Source organism: Chrysochloris asiatica, unplaced genomic scaffold (assembly GCF_000296735.1).
Source record: "Chrysochloris asiatica unplaced genomic scaffold, ChrAsi1.0 scaffold00044, whole genome shotgun sequence".
Taxonomy (NCBI): domain Eukaryota; kingdom Metazoa; phylum Chordata; class Mammalia; order Afrosoricida; family Chrysochloridae; genus Chrysochloris; species Chrysochloris asiatica.
Window position 1 is genome coordinate 8,805,194 of NW_006408562.1, and position 8,793 is coordinate 8,813,986.

General features: G+C 47.5%; 1 pseudogene; it reads right to left on the reverse strand.

The window, feature by feature from the left end:
* The window catches only part of LOC102841203, a 12,667-nt pseudogene extending 5,064 nt beyond the window's left edge, over nt 1-7,603 (reverse strand).
* Nucleotides 7,604-8,793: the final 1,190 nt, after the last annotated feature.

Below are 8,793 nucleotides of genomic sequence, written 5' to 3' on the forward strand. Positions count from 1 at the left end.
TTTGTCTTCTCAAGCTAACCTTTGAAATTTTTGTTCAGCTCTTGTACCTCCTCATTTCTTCCATTTGCTTTTGCATCTCTACGCTGGAGAGCAAGTTTCAGAATATCTTCTGACATCCATTTTGATCTTTTCCTTCTTTCTTGTCTTTTTAATGACTTTTTTGCTTTCTTTATGTATGATGTTCTTGATGTCATCCCACAACTCTTCTGGTCTTCAGTCTTTAGTGTTTAATATATCAAGTCTGTTCTTCAGATGATGTCTAAGTTCAGGAGGGCTATATTTAAGGTCATATTTTGGCTCTTGTGGACTTGTTTTCATTTTCTTCAGCTTCAGTTTGAATTTGCATATGAGCAATTGATGGTGTATTCCACAAACTGCCCCTGGCCTTGTTTTGACTGATGATATGGAGCTTTTCCATCATGTCTTTCCACAGATGTAGTCAACTTGGTTTCTGTGTATTCCATCTGGTGAGGTCCATATAGTTAGGTGTCTTAATTAGAGCAATTCCCTCTGTCAAATCAGATCTATACAAAATAGCAATCCAAATCTGTTCCCTGCTGTTGTGGTAAAAGTTGTGTCTTTGGGGGACTTTTTATGTGGGCTTATGGGTGTATTCTGATAAATCTACTCCAGCATGCCAATTTCCCTAAATCTTTGGATACCTTTTCTACTGTACCAAGGCAGGTCTGGTACTTCAACTTGATTTATTTAAGCAGGCCACCGAACAACTCATGCTTCCGTGAACCAACCAATAAACTACTAGACCCTCTTGAGCTGAAACACTGAATGAAGAATTTGTGCTTAGTGGGTCCAGATCAGAAACTCTGATCCAATTTTATGTTCCTTACATAATTATCTTAGAACCTTACTAGCCATTCCCACACATAGTCTCCAAATATCTGTTGGTGAATTTTAGAAAAATCAAGCAGGTTTTTTTTTTTTTTTTTTTTGCAATGTAGTGTACCTCTTCCTGTGTTACAACTTGTACTTCATCTTTTGGGGCTCATGGTGTGGTGCTATAGGATAAGCACTGGACTGCTAACCACAAGGTTGGCAGCTTAAACCTACCAGGTGCCCTTCAGAAATCCTATACAGTGTCACTATGAGTCAGAACCAACTTGACTTGGCACTTAACAACAACAACATAGATCTAGAAGCAAAAATGGGTGATGGTTTTGTTTCCTGGGAATAATCAACAATGTCTTGTAAGGCATCTGTTATCAGGTGATTTGTGATTTGTTGTTATGTTGTTGTTAGGTGTTGTCGAGTCGGTTCCAATGCATAGTGACCCTGTGTACAACAGAAGAAAACTCAGTCCTGCACCAACCTCACGATTGCTGCTGCACTTGAGCCCATTTGCTGTTGTCTCTGTTCCAATTCAGCTCGTTGGGGGTGGGGTGGGGTCTACCTCTTTCTCCAGGGACTTCTGATAATATGTCAAAAGTATGAGAGACAAAGTCTGGCCATTTTGGCTTCTAACAAGCATTCTGGTTATACTTCTTCCAACACAGATTTGTTTGTTCTTCTGGCAGTCCATGGTACCTTTAATATTCTTTTCCAACACCATAATTCAAATGCATCAAGTCTTCTACAGTCTTCCTTATTCACTGTCCAACTTTCCCATGTATATCAAACATTTGGACAACGAATATTGAAAATATCATGGCTTGGATCAGGGATGCTTTTGTCCTCAAACTGACATCTTTGCTTTTCAACACTTAAAAAAGGTCTTGTGCTGCAGATTTGCCTAATGTAGTACATCGTTTGATTTCTTAACTTGCTGCTTCCGTGAGTGTTGATGGTAGATCCAAGCAAAATAAAATTTTAACAATTTCAGTCTTTTCTCCATTTATCATGATGTTATTTATTGGTCCAGTGGTGAGGATTTTCATTTTCTTTACATTGAGGTGCAACCCATATCAAAAGCCATAGTCTTTGATCTTCCTCAGTAAATATGCTAAATCTTCTTTGCTTTTGGCAAACAAGGTTGTATCATCTGAATCTTGCAGGTTGTCAATGAGTCTTCCTCCAATCCTGATGCCACATTCTTCTTCATATAATCTAGTATTGTGAAAGAATACAACCCTGGTACGCACCGTTCCTGGTTTTCAACCATTCAGTGTCCTCTTGTTCTGTTAGAATGGCTGCCTCTTGGCCTATGTACAGGTTCCCATGAGCACAATTAAGTATTCCAGTATACTCATTCTCTGCATTGTTGTCTGTAGTTTGTCATGATCCACACAGTTAAAAGCCTTTGCATAGTCAATGAAGAACAAGTAACCATCTTTCTGGTATGCTTTGCTTTCAGCCAAGCTTCATGTGTTGTCAATGATGATGTGCCTCGTTCCATGTCCTCATCTGAATCCAGTTTGAATCTACGGCTGTTCCCTGTCAATGTTCTGTGCAGCCGTTTTTGAATTATCTTTAGTAAAATTTTACTTTCATGTAATATTAATGTCATCAATGATTCCCTGGACAGTTCTCCAGTTGCTGCCCCAAGCAGTATCTTAGACAAGGACTCCTCAGGTACCGCTTGGTTCATCTTGTAATCCTCCTTCTGGCTTTTCTCCCTCAACTAACCCAAAGAATCCGGGGTTGAGTTCCCGACCGTCCCGGAAAATCAATCACTGCATCACACAACCAACCTGGGCGAAAGCAGTTTATTGGTAAAGAGAGAAAATACATCCTTAAGGGACGTCTCCGCCGCAGAGTGGAATAAACCCAGAAAGGATCTCAGGTCTGGGTTGCACTGATTAGATTCTAACATATGGTTATAGACGCAAGGGATAGTGGTGGCTTTCACCAGAATGGGAGGAGAATTCTGGAGATGGGGTGGCCACCCCTTTCTTGTCCTAATTTGGTCTTGATCAGATCTGGCATGGCCCTAGTGGGTGTGTGATTTCGTATTATAATGAGGTGAGTAGCATCCTGAGGTCACTAGTCCGCTAAATTACGCATGCTCCAAGTCTGCATAGTTGCTGGCCTCAGTTCGTTGGGTAACTCCGTTAATCTGATTGGTTGGCCTCACCTGGCGAGGTCTCCTTGCTCGTCCTTCTGACTCCTGATTCCCTGCCTCTTCAATCCCAGGTTATTCCTATTAACCTCATCACCAGAGGCTAAGAGAGCTGGTTCTGCTGAGAGAAATAATTCAAAGGAACTTAGGGACGTCGATGTCCCCAGCTTCTTGGTTATCTATCCATATGTCCCCTTTCCAAATTTCAGGATCCCATTTCTTCCCAATCAGTGCCCTCACTTTAACATCAGCCACCATATGAGGTTGGGAATTCAGCTGGCAACATCAGGTGTGACACTGTTGGATAAGCACTGCACTACTAACCATAGTTGGCAGTTCAAACCCACCAGCCGCTCCTTGGAAGTTCTATACAGGGTCGCTATGAGTCGGAACTGACTCAATGGCACCTAACAATGACAACACTACAAGAAATAAGGCTTTCTTATGGGGCACAAGTGAAACTCTTGCAGTCTTCTATGTGGTGCGTGCACATCTCTTTCCTTGACCATTTGGACTGTTATAACTAGAGCAGTTCTCTACACTCCTCATCCTGACAAAGGCAGAAAGTATCAAACACACAATCCCCCAGAGCCACGCTTCTCTCCAATACTGATCTACTGGTGGCGATATTTCGCATATTGATATTGTCACCTCACTCCCTGGGTTAGCAGCATCCTCATTCTCTTTACTAGTGGAGGCAGAGTTATCAGTGCCTTTATTACCAAAATCAGTCAGACTTGAGAACCATTTTAGAAAATCCATCGTCATGATTTTGTTTCTCTAGAAACATTCTCAGTACCAAATGTCTGAGGCTGTGTTCTCTAGAGAAGCAAAACCAGTAAAGCTGTATGTTTATAGAGAGAACTTTATATCAAGGAAATGGCTTACACAGTTGTTTATTATTTTGTTAAGTGCTGCTGAGTTGCTTCTGATTCATAGCAACCTTGTATTGAGTTTCTGAGATGTGATTGGTGGGTTTGAACTGCCAAGGTTGGCAGTCCAGTGCTTATCCTACCAAGCCACACAGGATAGGACTCCAACATAGTTGTAGATGTGGGCAAGTCCCAAGTGGGTCAGATGAATCATGGGTCGGCAGGTAAGATGGCAAGCAGGTAGGTCAGACAAGTAAGATGGCAGGCTTACTGACGACTCCCAGTATCGGCAGGGAACAGTGCAGGCTACTGGTTCAGGTCTGAAGAACTGTAGTCCAGATGATGAGCGAGATTCACGATCCAGACCCAGCAGAAAGCCAGCACGCTTTGCCTCAGTGTCTAATATATTGGAAGCAACTACACCCCCAAGGAAACGTTCTTACCCCTGACTGGCTGTTCAACAGACCTCATCACAGAGCTGATTATATTAGATCCCATCACAGGGGATGACTACATCCTCACTGCCAACCAATGAGAATCCTGGCTGGTCAAGTTGACACAAAACCTAAGCTATCATAGACATGAACTTACAATGATTCTGAAACTGTCAGCCTTCTCAAGATTGTTATAAGGTACTTGACACCCAGCCTCAGTTTTAGAAGCCCAGCAAAGCCTGTTTCTCTCCACACAGACCAGGATCCTGTTTTCTGATCTGGCATTTTCACCAAGGAGCTTGTTTCTTCGTCTTCAACTATTTCCTCAGGTGTCTCCTTCCAAAGAACCAGGCTAACCCTCTCTTCCACCTGTCATTCTCTGCATTATATCCAATTTGTACGCTGCTTGTCCATCCTTGTGACTGATGTTCAGACTCCCAAGAGACTTTTTGTGTGTGTCACCATGTGTCTCAGCAGAGACAGGGATAACCCTGGCAGACCTGGAGCAGAGGACCTGCTGGGTACCTAGAATGCAGACAGGTCAATCCCCATGGGCTATCTAGAGGAGCACCAGCTTGCTGTGCCCACTGACCAGTCAAGGGTGGAAAAGCGCTGGGCCTTCTTGGCACTGCCTAGCACTGTCTGACAGACTCTGAAAATTATACCTTAGGCTGTGAAGCTTAGCTCACAGGGCTGTGTGGAGCCAAGAACCCCTGCAGGTTGCCCCATGTGCGTTGGCATGGATGCCTGCCCAGAGTTGAACCACCAGTGTCTGACCTTTAAGGTTCTTCAGTCAGGTGAAACTAGATAAGAAGATACTAGTGTGCTGTGAGCTTCCCTGATTGCGTCTTGCCACACCAAGGGAGAAATCTGACGGTGCACCCTTGTAGATATATCAAAGGAGAAACTCAGCACTGACAGCTCTGAACTCAGCCTCTGGAGAGGATTGCTTACCATTGGCACACTGCCCAATGCCCTTGGGACTAAGACTCCTGCCTCCATGGGAGCTAATCTCTCACGGCAGCCAGCTAGCACGCGGAGTCGGAGAGTCCTCAAGTTTAGGGCCTCTGAATCTTCAGTCTTATGATTCCTCAAAGTTTTCGTCTGTGGTAGAGCTCATGCTTTGCATTAACATACGCCTGAGAAGTCACTAACTTTTTGTAAGGAAGTCATTTCTAGCAAGGGTCACTAGGATTCTCTCATTATAGGAAGTCCCTGGTTGGAACTGTAGAAGGGGCAGGGACCCAGGGTCTGAGTGTGTACCCAGTGCTGTATCTATGCCCCTGCCTGCCAGTCTCTTGCAGATCCCCTTCTATACTCTCAGAAGCCCCTAGTCCTTTGTCTCTGCATTAGACCCAGGACCTGCTGAAGGCAGGGCTGAGGCCCTCAAATTGTCACCCTGGTCCTACTCCCACTTTCAAATCTTCTCTCATTCATGGGCCATGTGACCCTGCTGATGTTCAGGGTCTCTTGTGTGGGTGATGTCACTATAGGGTTAGGGGATGGTGTCAACTATCTCCTCTTCTTTCTTCATGGAACCTGTGGACGAACTATGAGCCAGCCCACCCAGGGTCAGTGCATGGGGCAGAAGGGACACCTGGGACAGGTGTGGCTGCTGCAAAGGTTACACAGCAAGTGTCCACAGGTCCCAAGGAAGGAGAGGGATGTCAGTGAGAACAGACCTCCAAAGAGGCCATAATACCAGCCTCACACTCCTCCTGCCTGGTGGATCCTGCTGACCCCTGACTACTGCCCACAGCGCATACACTTTGGTCAGTCTGCCTGGGATTCCAGCATCCGAGTTTTGTCTTCTGAGCTATGTGTGTGTCCCTTGAGGCTGCCGTCTGGCGGCTGGTCAAGTTTGTTAGTTCCAGTAGAGAATTCTTAGAAGGGAGCAGAAAAAAGTTGGCAGTCACTTGAGTTGACACTTCCTAAGAAGCATAAATGCTCACTGCCCTGTTTATGATGCCAAACAGACTGGGCAATTCCTGCTGCTGTCCTGAAGGCAGTAGACTTTTCCTGGGCTGCTTCCTGTCTCCGGTTTCTGTGGCCAGAGCACACGCATCCTCCTGACTGAGGCTGGTGGGCTGGGCCTGGGCCACCCGTGAGGGCGGAGCTGAGCAGCTGCTGCAAATCCTCAGCAGTCAAAGCTCTTCCTGATGCTTCAATGCACTCCCTGAGCCTCTGTGATTGATTTCACTCTGTGGAGAGCCAGCTGGCATTCAGGTAAATGGGAATGATTTGTGCAGTATTCTATTCTGGGGAGCAGGCAGGCTGCAAATGGGAGGTGCTCAGTGTCAGCAGCTACAGCGGAGCCCACGACTAGGTACCCGGGGGACCAACCCAACTCCTGTGCTGCCCCAGCTGGGCTATCTCTCAGTGGAGGCTGTTTGCTTTCCTGAGGGTGGGCTGTGAGGGTAGGGGATTAGGCTGAAACCGCTGCAAGTTTTTCTTGAGTTCCTGGCAGTCTGTCCCATGGCTTGAGCAGGTGACTGTGGGTGATAGGATTGAGCCCTCAAATTCTGTGTCTAGAGCACGCACAGTGAAGTGAGATGGGTTCAAGTGGTCAACTCATTTCCTGGAGAGACACCGAGTCAGCTCCGTGCATGTGTGTGGATGGCATCTGGGCTACCCCGGGGGGCTGGGGCTGACTCCTTAGGACAGGTGAGTCAGAACCCAGCCCCTTCATGACAGGTCTTCAATACCTGTCAGGAGTAGGTGCCCTGGAGAACAACTGTTCAGATGGCAGCATTTCCTTCTGAGCTTCCAGACTTTAGGAAAAGATAGCAGGAAGCTGTCAGTCACTGCCAGCAGCTACCGTCTCCTGAAGGCCTTGTGTTGGGATGACCCCACCAGACATGGGGTGGTAGGGAGCCTGCCTGGGGCTGGAGGCTTGGAAAACAAATGCACTGTGAAACCAACTTTGCCAGGGGAGAAGCCTAAAATCCCAGAAAGTGCTTGCTCCTATGGGTTTAGTTCAGAAAACTTGAGTGCTGAGGTCCACATCAGGGGCAAAGGGCTAATTAATGATGTAGCTGAAGGCTGCCCACCCTGATGAAAAATAAATACTAACTCAGTCTGGTGATTCAAGAAGCCTCAATCTAGGTGTCTGGCCAAGAGTTGAGCGCAGTAGGTGGACAGGGAAGAGGCCCAACCCTCTCTGAGGTTCGTGACCTGTGGAGACTGGGCCCAGTGTGCATTTTTACCCACATGGTGGCTGCAGGTCTGGGTGGCTGAGTGCCTGTGGATGCCTCCGTAGTCATCTGGATACACCAGGCAGGCATGGTCCCTAGCCAGGGGTGGGAGGCTCACTCTGTCCATGGGATAGTGTCCTAGAGACAAACAGGTAGTGAGGCCTGCTGGGGCTAGGCTACTCAGTGGACAGGGCCTAGAGGTCACCTGCCAACAACACGCAGACAAGCTGAACTTAGTGAGGGGGTCCCCTATCCTTTATACATGGGAACTGCCAGGAAAGACTTAGAAAGCTAGGTCTGTCTCTGCTGGCCTCAGGGGCAGTGCCCATCTCCCTCTATGACCCCCAGGAACTTAGTGGTTGCCGCCAGTTTCACCAAGAGATGGAGATCTCAAGTGTGCTGGCATCTCCCTGTCAGGCTTGAATGTGCCCCACCTCAGCTCCTCAAAGGACTGTCTTGACTGCTCTCATTGTCAGCAAAACAAAAGGCACAACTCAGCAGGGTCCTTGACTGCTGTGGAGGGCAACCCAGGTGGGTGAGCATGTGGCCTTGGAGCCCCTGGGCTGGGACAGTAGCTCTGACCACACGGAAACAGTCCCTCTCCTCTGCACTTGTTCCGACAAAATGGCAGCCTGGGTAGAAGAAGAGGGAGAAGCAGCCAGACTTGACTTGCCCCTTGTGAATGCAGCTGTCACGCCTTGGAGAAGATCCCTTGGATTTACCGTTTGCTTTTTTGCTGGTCATAATGTGTTAGTTCCATAGAAATGAGTGTCAGGCTGACTCTTCAAGGACTCTGAAGCCCTAGGGACCCACACAACTTCTCTGCTCTCTCAGCTCAGGCTGGGCTGCCCTACGACTCCACTACAGGTTCAGGGCTAAGCAGTGGAATCAGAACACGCCACTATCTAGGAGTGTGCATTTCTGGCTCTTTGGTTTTGGGAGAGGAGAAAATCACCGGGTGAATTTGTAAGGGCGATGTTGTTGGGATCAGCCCCTCCAGGTTTCGGGAGAACCATTAGACACCCACAGCCATGGTGGCATGGGCTAGGGCACTCCTTTCTCTCTACATGGACAAAGCAACCATAAGGGGAGAGATCTAAGGTCCAGTCTCTGCCCTCTGACTGTAGGTCCGGTCTGGGGCCTGGTGCGCAGGAAGGCCCGTGCATAGTTATTCTGGAGCCGGGCAGCCAAGGCAGCAAGGATGAAACCCTGGGTGGCAGCCTGGGTCCAGCAACGCTCTCATGATCCATCTGGAAACTGCCAGCGTGGCACAGGCAGTA